Source organism: Channa argus, chromosome 17, assembly GCF_033026475.1.
Source record: "Channa argus isolate prfri chromosome 17, Channa argus male v1.0, whole genome shotgun sequence".
Taxonomy (NCBI): domain Eukaryota; kingdom Metazoa; phylum Chordata; class Actinopteri; order Anabantiformes; family Channidae; genus Channa; species Channa argus.
This window is the reverse complement of record NC_090213.1, coordinates 16,164,340-16,185,311: the sequence shown is the minus strand read 5'-3', so window position 1 is coordinate 16,185,311 and position 20,972 is coordinate 16,164,340. Positions and strand designations below refer to the sequence as shown.

Here is a 20,972-nt window from a genome sequence, read left to right as displayed (position 1 = left end):
CTGAGCTAGCACATGGGTTGATAACTCACTATGATCTGTTTGGCGAGGGGAGCCAACTCTGATTCATGGGGAAAATAAATCCCCTATCTAGCTGAAACTTTATCATTATTATTTTTGCTCTGATTTAAAACGACAGTGCAGAAGCAGCGTGCGGGAGCTCAGAACAAGCTGCTTCAAATCTGATCGGATAGGTCGAATGTTATAATTCGGATCTTCCTGGAATTGTGTGCTGTGAAAATTGTAGAGGTAACAGATACAAAAGGGATGACAGTATGCATCAGGAAGAGCCGAGGGAGCCCTTAATCTAGAAACACACAATACACTTATGCTAAGACACACGTTTTTGGGCGGTGTTTGGCTGTCATTACATAACACCAATATTGTGTCTGCAGTGGCCTAGCACCTCTCTAAGCCGCTGTTTTGCTAGATAAGTGTGACATTGTGTGCCCCCTGAGGCTCTGGCTCAGTGGCTTCGTCTCTGACAATGATGTACATATACGCGATGACATGCCAGCATGGGAACGGCTGGCTTCACTTGAGAGAAGGGTTATTATTTCATTGTTAAATCCAGTCCATTGGTATTGAGATTGATGCTATCTTGTCCTAAACAGTGCTGAGCATTGAAATCTTTCTCTCTTTTACATAGTTGCAAACAACAAGATGTCAATTGATACAACTAGAGCAAAGCAATAGTACATTCATTTCATTCTACTATTACACAAGTTCTGTGTCTGTGCCCAAAAACAGTCAGTTCAAACAAGTGTTTGATAACTCCTTTCAATAAATACTTCTTAAAGCCTTTCTTGACTTGAACACGCAAACCCAAAGGCCTGCCTACTAAGGAAATGCTCTTCACCAGCGCAGATTTACTCAATTGGCTACTTGAAATCGGAGTGGAGTGACCACGTTGCGAGGTCAGATGGGACCGTGGTGTGAGGTCTGCAGAGCGGCTTTATTTAAGGCTGTCCAAATGCCAGTGGCTCCCCTGGGCATTTAGGAGACAAGCTTGAGGATTCCCACTCAAGTGCTAAATGAACAGCATCTGTCTGCATGCCAGACACACACAAACGGGACACGAAGAAGATAAGCAAGATAAAATTATTTGGTGTTTTAAAACCACCCACTTGTTTGAACTAGTGGCTTGTATTTTTTTTATTTTCATACCATAGTTCACAATTTTACAGAGCTCATCTTTTTGGATGATCCTGGAGTCCAGGAGGTTTTTTATTTCTTTAGAGGCAAAAGAGGCCCCGTGAGAGGTGTGCATGAAAAGGTTCCGAGCAGAGGGCGCTTAGTGGTCTTGGTAGTGTTGGGGATGTGGCTGAATGGTGGTAAGGGGTTGGCTGGGAAGCTTGGGGGTGGAGTGGTGGGGGACTCTTGGAGGGCATATTGAGCTCACAAGAGTTTGAGTTTTAGGCATCCTGCTGTCTGCTTAATTTAATTTCTTGAGAGTTGACACGACTCCCCCTTACCCCTCCGGCCCCTCACCCCTATGTGATTCCAGGGTGTGAGCTGTAATGTGTGAGGATAGCAAAGGCTTCTGTTCAGAAGAAATAATGAGGCGGAGCAGCAGGGTCTACATTGAGTGCCGCTGTTTTATAACCTATCACAGTGACTTTTATTTCAAGTCTTCTCTACATCTGCATTCACTTTTGGTGGTCTGGAGCCCAGTTTCAGACAAAGACTGCCTGATATATGATGCTGTCACAGAAAGCTTGCACTGGGCTTCCCTGTAGTGCTGCACAGACTGAGCGTAGCCTTATGAGATTAAGAGAGAGTGGCCAAGCGAGACAGCAAAGTGCTGCTTTGACATTGTCCAGATAAAATGATAAAGAACCTCTCTGCAATAATGCTTGTTGACCTCTAAGAGACCCTCACACATTCCCCTAGCTTTTTATCTGCCAAAATGTCTGTAAAGGAAGGAAGGGAAGGATGTCAATTTCTAATTTAGCAGATAAAGTGACTCTAAATAAGCCAGAGGACAAAAAACAAATAAGCCAGAGGATGAAGTTTCTTACATTGGGGTGGAGAAAGAGGAACATATCAGACCCAGGCAGAGATGAACATGGGTAGAATAAATGACTTGCATATGGTCTGACATATGTACATAATGCATGTCCCCTGTGCAGGGAAAACAAAGACTAGCTCCAACATATCTATATAGCAACACTGACTTAAACCTCATGTGTTTATGTTTTTCCAAATGTGTGCCAGAGGCCAGTGAGAGCAGTGGGCCTTCATCACTAAAAAGTTTAGAGTGCCCCCCCCCCATTCTACCATAAAGCCTGGTGACACCAGCATCTAAATGAAGCATTTAAGTAGTGTATACACACTCATGAGAGCAAATAATATCTGCACAAATGTTGAACTTTTAACTTGCAAATTATCACGTTTGACCAACAGTAAACTATCTCGATGGTTCTGACCTTTGAAAAAATGGGAAGCCAGAGGGGTCTGAAATGGAAGCTGTTGTAGCTTGTTAGCAGTGGGCCAACTTTATGGAATGAAATGTAAAATTATTAAAGCAAAACACCAAAACACAGCACAGAGAGAACAGAAAAAGCTCAGGGAGCTGATTGAGTGGTGGCATGTCCCAAAGAGTCAGCACATTTGCTCACCAGCTCCAGGAGGTCACCAAATGGCCATGTGAGAAGTCAAACGGAAACCAAACACACAGATACATTTCAAAGTGCCCGTTTCTGGTTTAACCAGGGCTTGTTACTGTAAAGTCTGTCATTCCATTCAGCTGCCTGTAGCTATCAGAAACCAGTCAGATAGGATAGTGATTCACCAGAGATTAAGATTTGTAAGAGCTTGAGCACAAAGCATGAATGTAAGTTTGAGTTATTAGTTGTTTTACACTAAGTGGAGGCTGCCTCTTCTCTCCTATACTCTTAATGTGTGTGTGTATGTGTGTTCTAATATAAAAGATGCCACAATGAGGGTGAACTCTTCCCATTTCTGATGAAGAGATTTTTCTTAAGTCTTGCTTTTTCTCCACAGTTTCCCTTTCTTTTACCCTTGGGGAGTGACATGACCCAAAAGCACACAATGAAACTGTAGAACCAGCCCTCCCAGTTGACTACGTGTGTGTGTGTGTGTGTGGGATGGGGTGGGGTGGGGTGGGGTGGGGGTGGGGGTAGGGGTAGGGGGGTGTCTCAGTACAGTCTTGAATCAAATTATCTATTTGGGTCACTTTTCATGTGGAATAAAGCTCCTGATCATCAAAATGTTCACCGCTATTTTCATTTCTTCAAAGAACAAGTCAGGTTTTTATTGTGTTTATTTATTTTTGAGTGAGCCTTGGCATTCCTTGTGAGGGCCTTTCTCGTTTCAAAGAGAACCAGAGGATGAGCAACACAATGGTGTTTTCCTCTTGGTTGTTGTGCACAGTGTATACGTCCCTAAAAAAAAAAGGAATAGGATGTTTCTGTTGCTCATATCCTGTTTGACAATGCTCAGATTCATGTTTTTTCCTTTCCACAGTGCTGTCTTGATTTCTTGTAGACTCAACCCTGGTTACATCTGTATTTGTCAGGTAAACAAGTACTTTTAGCCACCAAAGTGACATTACAGCTCGAAGATTATAATGATTGCATAAATGAATAGGATTCCAATAAGTCTTGTTAACACAGAGATTGTAGCTCTTATTACACCCACTGTTCCGGACAGAAGCGCTGACATATCATTTGTTTCAGTGTTTGGCAGTTTGCACCTACAGGAACTCGGAGAGAAATAACTTGTCATTAACTTTGTTTTTCCGGATATTTTGCTATTTGCCATTTTTAAAATGAGTTTGGTACAGTGACAAGTTTCTTTGCCGCATGCCAGGGTCTCTGGCTTGCGTTTCCCAGCACCCCATGCCGATAACACAGATAAACTAGTAGAAACATGCATAGATGCAGGGAGGATAGACGGAGAGAGCCATGGGGGGGGACTCTCAGCTGTGTACTCTCAATGAAAAGCCAGCCTGTCAGGACGTCCCACATTCCTGGATAAACAAAAGAGGAAGTAGGTCTCTCTCCTCTTTGTGACACAGCAGGAATGAGACTGCGTGGAAAGAGGAACAGGAAGATGGCAAATGAAAAGACGTCTCTTTATTACTAGTTGTACCTTTACCTTCCTGTCTTCCCAAAATTACAGACTTCACTTCTCCGGTCTTTCCCCTGCCCTCCTTTTGTATCCATGTTCTCTTCATGGCTAAGCACCTGCTGTCTGATTTTTCTGTCCATTCATTCCCATGAGCACAGCACTCAGCTCGCAGAATTATGGCTTTGTGGAAGCGTGAGTCTTCCACACACAGACATGGGCTTGATACTTGATCTAATATTGTAGCATCACATGGCACGTGGTACATGCATCACATCTGTACTCCTCTTAGTGGATGGCCCTCTTTTCTGATTATTCGGCAGTGGGCTGCTAGAAGGGCTGGGTTGAGTAGTCACCTAGGCAACAGCAATGATCAGTGGGGCGAATGGACAGCGCCCATGCCTAGCCTCAGACTCACTGAAGCGGAAAGAAGTAAAGGATAGGGGGATGGGGATAGTTTTGGGCATTGTCGACCTCCATGCTGGATGACCCGTGCAGAGCAATGCCAGCCACAGTGAGGTCAGCTGTGTGTGTGTGTGTGTGTGTGTGTGTGTGTGTGTGTGCGCGTGTGCGTGTGCGTGTGCGTGTGCGCTACTTCGAAGTATTCATTTGAGACAAATGGGGTGTGGTCAGAGTTATGCTCATTTTTACTTATAACCCATTAGTACCTAGCTTTACTTTTGAACTTGGAAATCTAATTTGAGCATTGCATATTTTGAGAATCTATTAGGAGCATTTCTAATATTTCGATTTTTCTATAATGCAACGTATAACAAAACAATGAAGTTTGTCTAAAATAACATTTCAAGCAACGTTGTTGTAGGCCATGGTAATTTTTGCACATTTCTGTAACAAAGTGACTCATTTCATCTACAGTCGCTAACTTTGTCGTTTAGCTGGTTAGTGCTGGGCACATAGGACGCAGCTATGAAATAAATGCTAATGGGAAAGGTAAGAGCAAACCAAAACATTATAATTCTGGGCAAATAAACCAAAACAATGACACTAAAGACTCTAAAATCCCCTTAGAGCTGTGGGTATGGGTGATAAAGCACTACCACAAGACATGCTTTTCACATAAACATCATTTAATAATGTTTTATTATAGCAGCTATTTAAAATAGAAAGTATTGTCATTTAATAATGTGTTTTCCCACTTATCCAGAATAAAGAATACTGACTTAAAATCCTCATCATAATACACAATGTTGGTGTTTTAAAAGTGAGTGTTCCCATTGTCAGCCTGCCCTTTACTGACCAACTGTAATTTTATTGAGATGAACTGTACCCCTAGCAAAACCTTTATTGATCAGTACAGAAAGTCAAAGGCGGAAAGATCTTAACAACTGATTAAGATGCAAATGACAGAAACAGGCAAGAGTTTGAGTAACTGGCTTCAGGTGGCTCAGTGACAACCATCTGGTGCTGCTCTGTTAAACTCACCATCAGCAATTCGATTCTGTCTATGCAACACACCCTGTGACCTTGGAGAGTGAAACAGTCCCAGGTTGCCAGAAGTCAGCAACTCCTCGGCAGAACACCTCTTCATCAGCTCCTTTTGAGGTCTGGGATGAACAAGACATTCATCTGGATTTTCTCCCCAGTCAGCTCTTTGCTTTTGGCTGGCTTTGACATTGGAGACCGTAGTCAGCAGATGTCCTTACCTTACTTGCATTTATATTGTGCTGTCACCTCACTCCAACCTGTGGTTTAACAGTGACAGATTGTTGTCTGATGCCTGGGTTCTCAAAATGTGGGCATGGTTTGTCTAACATGCAGTTACTCAATAGTTTTTTATGGTGAGAGGCATAAATTCTCATTTGGAATTTGTGCAGATGTTTTAGTTGACTGCAAAATGTGTTGCAATAAAAACATATTGAAACACTTGATTTGTTGCTTGGATGATAACAGTTTCATGCTCATAGTTGGAACTTTGCATAACTGGATCTCCTGCAAAAAATGTGAACCTGGCGTCAGGCCCTCGAGATGGATGAGATAATGTGGAGTTTTGACGGTCGGCTGAAGCATCTGGAATGAATTGTACAGTCTCAATGCTGTTGCTCCATTCTAAGGAAGTTTTTTTGGGATGGTTTCAGGTAACCTTGCCCTGCTATTCTGAAGGCTAATTTCCTCTTCAGACCAGTTTTGAGCGCCAAGACTAGACTGTTTAACTTAGAGAAAACATGTCTCTGTTTTGCTTTAGGATGGGCCTTTCTCTGAGAGCGACATTTCTCTTTACCAGTTTTGGAGCCTCAAAGGAAGCAGTGGTGATCAGTTAAATCAAAATGATTGTGTTTGGAATGAAGACTTAATAAATGCATCCTAGTTTAGCTGAATATGTGAAAAATTAAGTAATTGTTGGTTTTTACAAGCTGTATTTCCAAGTGGCAAAGGAGGTTACACAGCCCGGGGTCTTGCAGCCCCCCCTCTTACTTGTCCAATAATGGCCCACATTAACACCACTGTGGCCATCTGTCAGTAGCCTATTGTCATTGGCACGTAGCTACAAAGATGGTGGAAATCTGCTCTGTCTCAGTTTTTAGAGGACTTGCAAGAAGGAGGCTGACAATGAAGGATCTCTTTACAAAGCAAATTACTAAGCAGTTGCAATGTTTAAGGAGGCAGAATTAAATTAAACGTTACTCCAAAAACGGGGCGATGATTTGCTTTAGGATAATTTTTCCTTTTAGCTAGCAATTTGGTTCTAGTGATGGCAGTTTTTGTCAACCAACTGATCCACCATTCTTGTGCAGATTAAGCAATTGCAAAAACTACTGTTTTAGATTGATTTCAATGATTGGTAAAGCGCTCAGATTATACCAACTGCAGTGATCCAACAGCGCTGCCGTCAGCCTGGAATTGTGTAGACAAATCATCTGGGGATCCTTTACCTTTCCATCTGGTGTCATCATTGGATCAAACTTTTTTAGTTTCCAGTTTTTTGTCTCATGACCAGATACCATGAAAAAAACTAAAAAATGTAAAACTTTCTCTTACACTATCTGAAAAGGAAGATGCATTATTGAATACATAATTCCAAAAGGGTTTAGAAATCTCTCCTCTTGGGTCAGTCTTGTGCTTTCTTACGAAAGAAAAAAGACAATATGTGACAGAGGTAAAGTAGATGAGTCATACTGGAAAACCTCAAACACCAGCTTTGATCTCTCATTTACATCAATATACCCCCATATATTAAATATTTATTCACAAATGATTCATGTGTCTTCCCTGGTGTCCATGTTTTGTTCCTCATGACAAGTACTCGCTGACAATATTATGACTGTTGAAATGCCATCAAAAGCGTATTAAGACCCCCCTCACTTAACTGGGCTTGGCCTCAGATTATAAAACCTGATCAAAATCATGTATATATTTGAAATTGAACTCTTCCAAGTGTAGAGCATTCGATTCCACTCATGCGACCGTGACAATCATGAAGCACTTAGGTGGAGGCTGATAATCAAATGAAAATGCAGGCTCACGGAAATGAGTTTGTCTGACTAAATCAACGACTGGCAGCAGATGGAAAGAGGTTCAAGAGCAAGCTCTTTATCTTTTCATCTATTCGCATGTATTTGATATTTGTGGTATTAGAGGATATGTGGGCTTGCGCTAATGTCTGTGAAACAACCATCAGGGATGTCCAGGAATTATTTAAAACTCTGGGCATGTTCCTGGTTGGCCCTCCGACCCTCTTTTAACTCCATCTGAGTTGGCTCGGGGTTCAGCAGATGCACAAATACACATGATGGCCCACACGTAGTTTAGCTCTGTTTGGCTACTGTGATGGACATTGAAAGTGGAGATGGTTATGGTTTGATGCAAGTGGCCATAAAGTGGAGTTGGATTTACAGTTTTAGAATAAAGACTACAGGAAAGAGATGGTGCTCTTTTTTTATTTATTTTTTATTATTTTTTTCTATTGCTGTCAGTTTCTTTTAAAATGGGCATTATGACTACGTATGGAATTGGTTAAGTGTAAGATGAGGCAAATAGAGCCAGTTATTCATCATGCGGCAGATTTCAAACTCTTCTCACTCACACACTGAGAGGAGGTGACACTTGTGACAGCCAATTATAGCCACCCCCTTTCTCCTTTCCAGCACTGTGGCCTCTTTAGTTTTGATTTCACATTGCTACTTCTGTTGCTGTTTTTCTGAGAGTTCAATATCAGCGCACGCCCTCCCACTCACACACTTCATCAAAGAAACATCTTTTTCTTGTTCTCTTTTGACCATTAACAAAATTGCCCATAAGGAATCTTTTGGAAATGTTTTGCAGGGTGTTATTTTTCTATTTTGCTTTCTCTCCTCTCAGTCAACAAAAGATGTAACAAGATTAATCCATTGATGTTGAAGCTCTTCTGTGGTTCCCTGAAACATGGCTGAGGGTTTGCAAGAAAAGGCTTCTCTGTTTAGAAAAAGGGTTTTAAGAGAGGGATCCAGTCCTATAGCTTTGCCTAGCACTCTTTTAAATACATGGCACGTAGCCCTGTGTGATATGCCCTGTATGAATCGGGGAACTCTCTTAAACCCTTTAAAAAGATACTAAGTATTAAGTGGCATATGCACTTGATGAATGTGCCTTTTATTAGGGTGCAGCAGAGTTTCCTAACAGGAAGTAGAAGGATAAAGAATGGGGGGGGAGGATCAAAGTGTCTTGTAGAGGGCTGTTGAGCAGAACCTCTGAAAGAAAGATGTAAGGTTGAAGATCCAAGAGCAACAGAGGACACTGCAGAGTAAGCAGCATCTCCCCTTTTCTTGTTGCTAGGATACTATGCCCTAAGAATTATGGGGTGTGCTATACTGCGGCTTCTCTACAGTGTTATCTCTTTTAGCTCTATGCATGTACATCTACTGTACATCTTCCTTCCTGTCAGATTTTTGTTTTAGAAACTTTTAAACAAGCCCAATCTTCTTTAAGAAGAATGCATGTACATCCAGGTTTGTTGCTGCCACTTGGGACTTGTACTCCTGGAGCCAGAACTCGTCCAACAAACAAGCAGGCCATATGCATCCAGTGGAAAAAGATGAGGAAAACTGTCATGTGATACCTCCATACCCAGTCTAATTATGGTTCAGTATTTATGCAACATGGAACAAGATGAAAGTTATAACATTAGCGGTTTCCATTCAGAAAGTTAATAATTGACTGTTTGGAAAGTGCTGGATGAGATGATGGCATCATAAAGGCCCGCCAAGTCAAATGAAAGCATAGACATGCAATCAATTCTCATTGTGTGGATGTTGTATTTACCACATTCATGGCAGCCCAGTTACCCGATGGATGGAAAGGCTGATGAAGGAGGCCATCAGTGGCTGAGAAAGGGAGAGTTCAGGAAGATGTGGGATTATGGAGAAATGGATGATGACTGGGGTCACGCAGGGTTAGTGGAGAAGATGTGAGGAGGGAAGGAGAGAAAAGATCTAAGCAGAAACCAAGGTTAAATAAGCAGAGATGGGGTTAAAAACACGTGCGTCAAAAGAGACAACATGAAAAACAAGAGTGTAAAAGAGAGGATGTTACTGCTGAGAGGCACAGCGGGAAAGTGGCTGTTATAAAACTCAACTGCTATCGCCGAGAGGTTCAAATAAAAAAAGACCCTTAAAACGCACACACAAAAAAGACTCAAAGGTTAGAAATATCACTGCACCTGCAGAGCACTTGACACAAAATGGGAGAAGTCGAAGTGAAGTAAATGTTTAAATAAAGAAATCAATATTATGTCTATTCACACAGCTGCTATCCCTTTGCTTTGCATTCTCTTTTTTTGCCAAATATTTTGGTTCCACTAACCACAGATATATGAGGCATTTGTAAAGCAAGAAAGTGAAACTATTTCTGTCATTTATGTAATTCTGAAAAGGCCTAATCGGAAAGTAGTGAAGGAATTTAAGGCATTAATACTGTCAGTACCTACAAGCTGACCCATGTCACATCGGACATTCCTAAGCTGTAATTGTACTCGTACAGTACATAGGCATACGTACTGTACACTCCCTTTCCACATTCCAGGCAGTAGCCTAATCCAGCAAACACAATGCTATTCATGTCGTGGGTCTATCTGTGCTTTTATTGACTTGGATATTGCCGTCAATGTATTTTACAACTGATCCAACTTGGAGTTTTTCCTGGTGCTTTAGTGCTTTGCCATCGTCAAACATCCCATTGGTGCTCTGAAGTTGACGTTATTTACAGTTTGTCGATGAGTTATGTCTTTCAAGTTGTGATATATTGAATGTGCTATTGCGTTTATTGCAATGCTACAGATGTTGATAGCTCTTGGGTGGGACTTTGCCTTGCTTTTCCCATTTCTGGGAAATGTCAATGAGAAGAGTGTGCTGACGGGAACTTGGATATGAGGTAAACTGAGCCACAGCGTATTGACATTATGTCATAATAAAAACAGTGAGTTGGTTATGTAAGTCAGGCGTCGGCGTCTGTGAACATGACCTGCTGCTGTATAGCCTCGTGGGATTGCACATATGGAAAGAAACATTAGAGAGAGGTTGAATTCCAATTCATAGTCCACAAGTTAGAGCAAGAGAGAGATTGAAAAGAGCCATTGTTGCCTTTCAATTATTTAAATGGTTCAGTGCTACCTAGCAGTGCATACAAATTGAAATGAAACTAATAATTAAGCAAGTGAAGCAAATAAATATGCTGACATCAGTATTCAGCCTGCAGCATTTTTAAGCTTTAATAAGCTCCCATTCTGCTGTTTAAAAAGTCAGGCTTGTGCCTTTTCTCATGCTGACGCCACACAGATGCAACAATGTCAGTACCACATTCATTGTTCCTGTGCCCAGATTTATATGATGCAGAATTGTGGGAAAACTGGAACGTATTCCAGCGTTCACTGGGCAAAAGACTGTCCACCCTGGCCAGGTCACTAATCTATGGCAGAGACAGAGAAGCAGAAAAATGTTGGGGAGGACAAAGAGCAAGCATATGTTTCTGTTTGCTAATCTGGAGCTTTTACAGTAAGATGATTAGAGGTTTGATAACCCCCCATTTAAAAAAAAAAAAAAAAAAAAAAAGCATAAACTGGCTAAAGGCTTGTTAGTACTGATTTAGCGTCTCTCAAATCAAATATGACCAGCACGGCCACACTGCCTTCATCAGTGATGTCTGTTTCTCCTACCAGCTCTGTTAGTGATTTACCGTTGACCTCCCTCTGTTTTTTCATGGGTCTGTTAATAGGATGTACTGAGTCAGAGAGACCACCTGGTCACAAGTGGCTCATTCTGATCTATGTCACTCACTGCTAATGTGAGCAGACACAGCGGCTTCCAAAGGACAGCTGGGCGTGTCACAGACAATGGAGGCTAAGCAGTGTCTGACCCAAGTGTCCAAGATAAAGTTAGTCTTGCTTTTTGTGTTGACTCATCCTCTTTGCTGTTTTCTTTGTGATGGTGATTCTGATAATGCAGGTTAAACTCTAGTCCAGTGTGAGCACCATTCCTTGATTCATGCTTAGATTAAAATATGACACATCATAAAATTGCATAAAGTTCAGATTTTGTGTTGATGTAGCTGGCAACTGGAACCTGCTTAGTTAAGCAGAAAGGCAGCTAAAAATCCCTTACCAGCACCAAAATCTTACACACTGACAGTTTACTTTTGGCTTTTGTTTCAAAATTGTTCATTTTGGACACCTTGAAATGGTCCTTTCAAAAACTAAAAAATTACCCAGTAGCCTTGGTATTTTATTCAGCTGCCTCCAATGGTTCAGTGGCTTTGCAATCTAGTGGCAATACATCAGCTTTAGCCACAGTGATCATTTTTGAAGTCAAAAACAGTTTCACTTTACAGTTTGGGATCACAATTTTGCTGTATTGCATTTTATTTATGGGACGTAGACTCCAAAAAATCTTCAAAGACCACATCCATTAGATTGATGAGGCTGACTTATGAATCTGCTCAGTTAGAGGATCTATCAAACCAAACTGCCTCTGTAACCACCCTGCTGGGTAAATGATAGCTATGCATCGTAAAGTGAGAAAGCGTGACTTGACAACCAGATGATGGGGTGTCAGGGAGGTCTTGTATAATAAAATTACTGGTTGATGAGTTTCCATTATGCTTTATGAGGTATTTATACGTGTGTGTGTGTGTGTGTGTGTGTGTGTGTGTGTGTGTGTGTGTGTGTGTGTGTGTGTGTGTGTGTGTGTGTTGTAGGAGTGTGTATACATGTGAATTGTAGTCCCTGTTGCACTATAGTCAGTCACCAGATAATTCAGGGCAGGTTAACCATCTGGCTATAAACCTCTAGTCTCACTCACTAATGGAATTTATTGTTGTGATTCTCCTCTGTGTGTGTGTGTGTGTGTGTGTGTGTGCACGCGCTTCTGCCCCCTGTGCAAGCAACACTAATAAACCTAATGGCTACAAACTCAGAGGCAGGGTTTAGGCCTATTAAAAGGATTGAGTGCTTCTGTGCTGCTATGGCAGTTATAGAATTAGGTACCTGTATGATAAAGCACAGAAGAAAACCTGTCTCTGCACTGGGATACACATGCATTAATCCACTCTATCATCAGATCAAATGTAATGCCCTAAATTTTAAACTGGGCTGCAACATTAGTAGTAAATGGACATAGCGTTCATGTTTGTTCTCTTACTACTTTATGAAGCCATTCATTAGATGCAATTAGATGTTTAACAGTGGGGCTAGTTGTAGTCATGTGTCTGTAGTTGTGCTGAGATTCTTGCTTGTTTCAATGATTGCATACTTTCTCTCACACACACTCTGCCAGAACGAAATTGTTTTTTATTCACGTCCATTTTTCTTCAACTTGAACTTCTTATGCCCAGACTCTTAAGCTGTGTCCTACTTCTATATTAAATGCTTAGTTCGCATACGCTATGTACTACACACTAATATTATAGTTTAAGTATTTGCCGTCATTGTTCATAAAGTCAACCTATTACACCACTTTATACAACTTATGGAATACATGGACTGGATATTTAGAGTTGGTTTACGATATAAATAAAACAAAAAGAATGTAAAAAGCCCTTTTTAAAGATTAAATTCTTGTCTCATATATAAATATATTTCTGCATTGGGACAATAGAGAATGTCAATTTACGTCACATCGCTTTAACTATTAGAGGACCCAGGCACCCTCTTGTTTAGGTATGTCGATTATTTCCTGTGCCTTCTACACTGGTTAATAAATTGAGTTAATCTGCTTGTCTTTCGTTTGCTCAGAAAGTTGTTTTAAACTGTTCAAAATGGATGAAAATTGGAACACATCCTGGAGAAATAAAATCGCAGTAGCAAGCAAGGACATTCAAAAAAACCTATTATGATAACTACATTGACAGCTTTTAAGTGGCTCTTTGCAAATTCTGCCAATTTGAGTACACTATTACTTGCAATGGTAAGGCAGCACACCTTCACCTGCCTACGGACTACGGCAGCAATGACCTGCGTATCATGACAGAATCAGACACAGACACAAAAAGTCAAAACCAAGACTGCAACTCACCAACAGAGAGCCAGGGGAAATTTTACATGGTACAGATGGTGCACATGTCCCTGACAGTTCATGACTTCAAATTCACGTTCTCTATAGAAATCATCAACAATGTACTTAAAACATAAATGGTTTTTAGTTTCATATTGATTAACTGATTATCTGATTAACACCCTTAAAAGCACCTCACTGATTTAGTATTATACATCTTTAAGGTTCTAAACAATTCTCATCCATCGTTGATGTAAGTCTAATTGGAGGCGAAACCGGCGATTTCATTCAAAATTCTATTCTCATTCAAAGCATTGGTCCCACCCAGTGTCTCAGGATCCCTGAATAAAATCTCCCAAGACTATTACATACAAATTCTGGACAGTGTCCAGAGTTTTTTTTCATAAATAAATACTGCTTGATTTCAGTGAGGGGGTTAGGTTTTACAGAAGGTATAACCTGATAGAAAAATGACATGACATTACTTCAGGAAACAGTATTTTGCTTACAGGACATCAGAGCTGTGCAAAAAGAAGAAAAAAAAATGCAGTCCTCCTCACGACAGAACAATGTGCTCCATGCACATAATCCAGACTTTGTACTGGGAGGCCTTCAGGATAAATGCCTCCAGATAATGTCAGGAGAATTTCAAAATTTCAGTGCGAAACAGGCTTAATATTTGTTCCAGTGTCAGAAAAAATACACGTGAGTATTTCATTCATTGATGTGGTCACAGTTTATAGGCAGAGAAAGTGAAGAGGGAGCTTACAAGTCAAAAGATCTACGAGCCTAATGGATCAGGGTTAGAAAACAAACAGAAATGCTCATCTCAAACAGACACTGTGATATCTTCTTCCAGATGCTCATTTTTATTTGTACAATAGTTGAGAAGCAAATGGGTTTAATCTGTAATGATTGAAGATCGAGAAAAGCTACGGACTAGTTAAATTCAGCCCACTGTATCTGACTAGGTATAGTTGTATATACATGGAGCCGTGAAGGGACAAACATGCCATGTGGGAGGGGACGTTGAGCTTCAGGTCAGTTTAAACTGGAAGTAATTAGACAAGATCAGACACCTTGGGAATGTTTGGCAGCCTGTATCAAAGAGTAGACGTGTTAGGAAAACATGTTCCTGGTGCAGCCCGTTTCTCAGCCCAGCGGGCACAGCGGCGACAAAAATAACCAGGAGCCTAGCTCGATGTTTGCTTGTCAGGACTCGTAAAGTTTTCCTCTAAAAATGTCACTGGCATTTATGCTCACTTGACTCTTCCTCTCTGTGATGTTTCACACCTTTGACTTTGTCTTTCACACACACCAACATACTTGGCTGCACATGTGCTTCTTCTCCTTCTGTGTCTTGAAGCTGCTAGGCATTTTGCCATTGGCAGGGGGAAGGGGAATGTGTGTGTGCAGACACTTGGGAGATTAAAATGTTATTTTGCTGCTGCTGTTGCTGCTTCTTACAAGAAGATTTTGTGTTTGAGGGTTAAAAATAGCCAGTTACTATGGATGTGTGTGTGAGTGTGTGTGTTAGCCCTATGTCTCTGCATGGGTTTGTTTCAGAATGTCTTGTCCTACAGAAGAGGATGTGAATGTCTCTAAGCAAGACACATTGGTCACTTCTTTCTAGTGGGTCACATTAATTTAGAGTTAAGAAATCACTCAGATGAGCATTTGAAGTGACATGAATGATGAGTCCTGGCTAAGCCATGTTTTCTTCTGTAGTGGGAACCTGGATGAAGCCAGCGCCAACCATCCATAATTGGATGTAATCGAATTCCCTTGGTTATTACGCCTGATTCTGTCCAGTCTGCACAGTCTCTCTTGTCTCTCTGCTGTATGTCTTGTTCTCACTCTCCTGGTTCCTTTCTAATGGCCTCTTTTGCCGACGACTGCAGAGTATAAGCGCTGTCGTATTTGCTTAGTTTCACCACATCTCAAAACACTGTTGTCGGATTGAGTCAAAGGCTATGGAACTCCAGTTCAGCATCAATCCAATTTTAGCCCTGGCTGGGACGAGATAACTGTCTATCTGGACAGCTCTTATGTAAGATCTCTTTCTCTTTGTAGCAATTACTGTGCTAATAGCCCTTCAGAGATCCCTTTTATTCATCACTGCTGAGCTAACAGTCGGTAAGGCTCCAGATGACACAAATGGGTTTTTTTTGTTTGTTTTTGTTTTTTATTTTTTGGAAGGGGGGGTTGTTTTCTGAATTGTTTTGTTTTGGAGCTTTGTCCTCATGCTGTGCCGCTAGAAATTTCCCCAGTACGTCTATAAGCCATGTGCATTGCAGGGTTATTGTCATTAGTGTTCTTTTAAAAAGTAATTTTAGGGATTTTGTGCATATTGTCACTGGCATTTCTGTGTTTAGAGAGCTAGTCAAACAAAAACCAGAGCAACATACAACACATTTTGTCAGCACTTGGATTTAATAGAAGAGACACAAGTTGACTCTTGCTTGCTCCTTTTCTCTCCAATTTGTAGTAGAATGAAACTGTAAGTGGTCGTTATTTGTATAAACAGTAATGAAACTACTAGATGATCTCACTGGAAATAAAAGGTTATTTCCACAGGATTGAAAGCGGCATTAGAACCCACATGGCAAATGCGTTCGATAATAAAGGGGTTTCAGAATTATACTTGCTGAAGGGACGTCTTCTGTATTTACTGCTAGCTGCTTTGCTGTTAGACTCCGCTTACATAAGCACAATGTTTGCCAGCTCAGCAGTCAGTCAGACGGGCTTTAAAAGGAATGGGGAGGTATGCAGATTAATGCAGATGAGGTTGCTATGGGGTTTGTGGCAGTGAAACCGTGGTAACGGGGAGAGGAATGAGGTTAAAGAGGGCCATGGGCTCCTGGAGGATGTTCTCTACCCACAATGCCCTCTGGTGTTTGTTTACACACTGCAGTGGGTTGTGGGTTGTGCGAGGTAAAGCCAGCCGTCTCTTAAGCCTCTTCTGCAAAGCTTTTCATGGGGCAGTGTGATGACATGCATACGTTTACTGGCAACATATCTTCGTACCTGTTATCAAATGGGATAAGTTAAATTGCTGCAATTGTTGACTTTTATGAGAGTTTTGTAGAAAAGTGCATGATCTAATGTTAGTTTAAGCAAAATGCAAGTATTCTTAATTCCTGCTAAAACAGGACTTGTAAATCCCTACAACAAATTAGCCCTTTAAAATTGCTGTAATGTATTGAACTAAATAGGATTGTGCTGTTCTGTACACTGCCTTTAAAAACAAACAAGGGAAATGACACAGAAATTCAATGTTTTTACCTACAAGCAAAACAAATACCTACCTGTTTGTCCGATACAGGGGAATGGGGTGCCCCCTCCCTGAATCCGACAGCAGCTGTGACCCTTGACCCTCAGTGTCAAGAGCCTTGAATGTCATGGAGTGAGAGAGAGAGAGAGGTCTTGGAGTATGGAAATGTGGAAGATGGCATTTAACACTCCATTAGAGAAAATGTTACAGGACTGCATTTTAGTATATTCTCAACTTTACTTTAGCTAAGAGTTTCCCAGTCAGTATAGTCAAGATATGACCCACTATAAACTTGCTCAAACTATGTTGATCATGTGTTCAGCCTATAGGGTTAAAAGCTTAATATGCATGGGTGATTTAAGGAGCTGCAGTACAACATTCGTTAGCAAACAATGCTCCATAGCCACTCTATCCTCAAATGTCTTTTCTGTGTTCTGTCTTATCCTGAATACCCAATACATGCACACATGGACAGTAATTAAGGGTGTGGACCAAGCTCACAGCTTTGATTTCATAGGATTAAACCCAACTGGCTGCCAGACTGCCATTCTTCTAACCTAATGAAAAGATTAAGGGCATAGGGCACTCTAGCCTTACAATTGGCCTGATCGTCTACTAACAAAATATGCTGTGGCACTGCCGTTTGATTGTTTTATTGTTTATAGCCAAGCAATGCAAATGAATAACCTTATGTGGTTGTTTTCTAACAACAATGTTGCATTTAGCTTTTTCTGTTTTCACAGAAAACCCCATTAATAATCCTGTAAATGAACTTACTTATAATTGACAATTTACACATGGGCTCATACAAACAACGCGCACAAACAAAACACACGCAGAGACACATTCAGCCAGCCGTGCACAGCTGCAGGCATGTGCAGGCGTTCGCTGATCCTGCAGGAGCGGTGACAAAGAGCAGAGGAGACAGGAAGAGAAGAGACTCATCACTTTGCCGGACAGGATGTTTTATAGCAACATGACACACGTCTACTGTCTACAGAAATGCCTATAAATAAACTCTGTCCCTGTCAATCTCTTTTTTTTTTTCCCCCCTCACTCTCTTTTCTAAGGATATTAATGTGGCTGATCAATAGCCAGACATGAGATTTACACTGGTCGTCAATTTCCACTTTAACAGCCCTTTGTACATTAAAGACTCCCAGCTGACCATCGTGCAACTTTAAAGTGGGTTTTAATTACACAAATGGCATGCTGTGGTTATTGTGGTTATTTAGGTCAAGTCAATACAGAGTCCATATCACTTTTTGTCTGGTTTATCCAGACGCTCAGATTGATTTATGTTGGAAACTATGAGCAGAAATGAGGTTAAGCTCGTATGCATGCGGCAGGAAACAAAAAGAGAATATTTAACTGAATGTTTGGCTGCCTTATTTGGGGCTGTTTAAACTGTATAAGTGTAAAAAAGGATCTGTACAGTTTGCCATCAACTGTATGTTGTGTTGCTGTCTGCCTGGGAAATTGGATCATTATCTATTGAGCTTCCACAGTGAGATTGTCGAGATTGAAACTTCAGTCAATTACCAATTGATTTATGTTGGGATATTTTCACTTATTTGAGTAATTATGTAGTCTTTCGTCTAGGTGCAAGTTGGGAAGTAGGTTTTAAAACCGGGGTACACAGACACAATTATTTACTAAAGAGGTAAAAGAAAATCTACAGAAAACACTATTTAAAACTATATTTTTACTCTTTAACAGTGAAAACATGTATATTCAGTATCTGCGTGTGGTCACGGTCTAAGGTCTCCTCTCCTCATCTGCTGTCTCATTACTACAGCAGGACCAAACAGGGCTTCATATTCAGATGATGCATAAAAGTCTACTTAGTATTTCTGTCCCACAAATCCTAATCTTAAAGGCCAAGACTTGTAGTAATTTTATGTTTTGACAAATGTTTTTTCTCATGTGGTGTGTTACTTCTCATTTATGGGGAAAATGCTATCAGTGCCAAATTAAACCCTCCTTGTTGGTTAGTAAGCTCTACTTGGCTGCCCCACTTCTGACAAGTTTCAAAAAGCTGATTTCACCTGGACAGTGTTTTATAGTTGTTGATATACACAAGCAGTTTTTTTATTTTTTAAGCATAATTCTTTTGGCACTACGCCTTTTATGCTAGTCACTCAGCATTTACATTAAATAATGCTGTGCTGTTATCACATGCAGACAAACACACACACACACACACACACACACACACACTTAAATACATTTACATGCACATGAAAAGAACATCCTCTGTTTTCTTCAGAACAAACACACATACAGACACCAAAGAGTGTGTGGGGAGGCGAGGTGCTCGCTCACGCTCAGAGCGGGTGCCATGTCTTGTCAGATGGGGTTAGTTTGCCTTCAACTGATGAGCCAGTCAAGCCTTTGAAGCCCTTCCAGGGTCCTGTGGTTTACGTGCTCGCGTTGCCAGGTTCTGCCATCCCCCTCATTATTGCCGCATCGGTGCCCACTTAACTTGTTCCTCTCTGTTTCTCTGGTCAGCTTGCCCTGGCTGTGATTGGGAGCTGGGCAACCAAGCAAAGGAGGCATACACATTATGGCCAAGCATATCGAAGCGTACACATATAGTGCACACAATTCCAATAAAGTCAAATAAAACCCAGAGAGATACGCAAAATATAACACAAACCTTATTATTCTTCAGCTCTTTTTGGGACAGTGTGGCTCTGTGCAGGTTACCCTGATGATAATACAAAATATAGAAAATGGATCTGAAATAGTCAAACAATCAGCCGAGTCGCCATGTGCTAAATTCCAACCCCAATCAGCAATTGTCCAATCACAGCATAGTTTAGCAGCTGTAACTGGGCAGGCCTGTCACATTCTGAATTGTTCCACATGCTGAAATGCTTGGCGCTGTAGTTAAAGAAATCATGGGTAACCAAATGGTACAGAGGGTGGTATCTCTTTACAGTGACTTTCCAAAGCCGAGGCAGAGCTATTTTTCGGGCTGCAGATTACATTACCGAAGCCCCATTCAGGACCACCATATTGTTTGTGTAGGTGTGGATCCTGCTTTTTACTGAATGTTTAGTTGTCATCCTTTATCTTGTGTGTGTGAGTGAGAGAAAGCAACTATCTCTTGTTTTAGGAACACATGAATTTCAAATGGCTAATCTGCCATTGTAAACTGCATATGTAGCAAAACCAACAAAGCGGTGCAGGGACTTTTAGTGAGTTGTGGTAAAAGATCAGTTGTTTTCAGTTCTGTTTTTATTGTTTTATTTAACTGAGCATCTTGGGGCCGTGGACTTTTATTTGACAATAAAAACTAACAAAAAAAAAGTATATCATCTTGGTCATGGAAAATTGTTAAGCATGAGATCATAATGAAAAGGAATGAACTGGTAGCTCTAACACTGTCTGACTAACACAGTGGTCCCCCTCCCTCTTTGTTTCTTTTCCCCTCTTGGTCTTACCTCTTTTCCCTGCCTTTTTTCAGTTTTAGTGGGCCTCACTCAGATCCCTCTTTGTAACAATATGTTTGTTCTAGTTTTAGAGTTTGTTGATTAAAGAAGATGATATTTTAAAATAAATTAGACTTTCTGTAGCTGCCAAGGTCAGATTTCATGAAAGTCCCTGTACTTTTAATTTGTGTGCTGATGCCGAGTGAAGAAAGCGATATTTAGACTGTTTCTGCTCTTTCTTCAACATCTTGAGGTAATTGACCCAGCGTCCCTCCTTGAACACACATACAGCATAATCACAGATGGGTTTAAAAAGCCCCACACACACACACACACACACACACACACACACATACATACACACACACACACACACACATACACACACACACACACACACACACACACATACACACACACACACACACGATCAGCTTAGACACCCATGCACTTCACGTGTACTCTGTATTTTACAAATGCTGCACATAAGCACTCATTCATACTCCACACATACACATATCCATGTCTCTGTGCTAAAACACTGTGTGATACAGCTGTGAGTAGGAGATGAAAGCCAGAGCTAAGCCAGGAATAATAAAAGCTGATTTTAATGCTCTGCAGGCTTCTAAACAGCAATGGGAACTGGCTTGAAAAGAAATGAGGCATATTCAGATCAGTCTCTCAATCCGTGTTGTA

At 41.0% G+C, this 20,972-nt stretch overlaps 1 protein-coding gene across 3 annotated transcripts in view; it reads left to right on the top strand.

Annotated features, from left to right (window-relative positions):
* The window catches only part of ccdc85cb (coiled-coil domain containing 85C, b), a 40,215-nt gene that overhangs the window by 2,164 nt on the left and 17,079 nt on the right, over window positions 1-20,972 (top strand). The gene's annotated exons all lie outside the window — the stretch shown is intronic.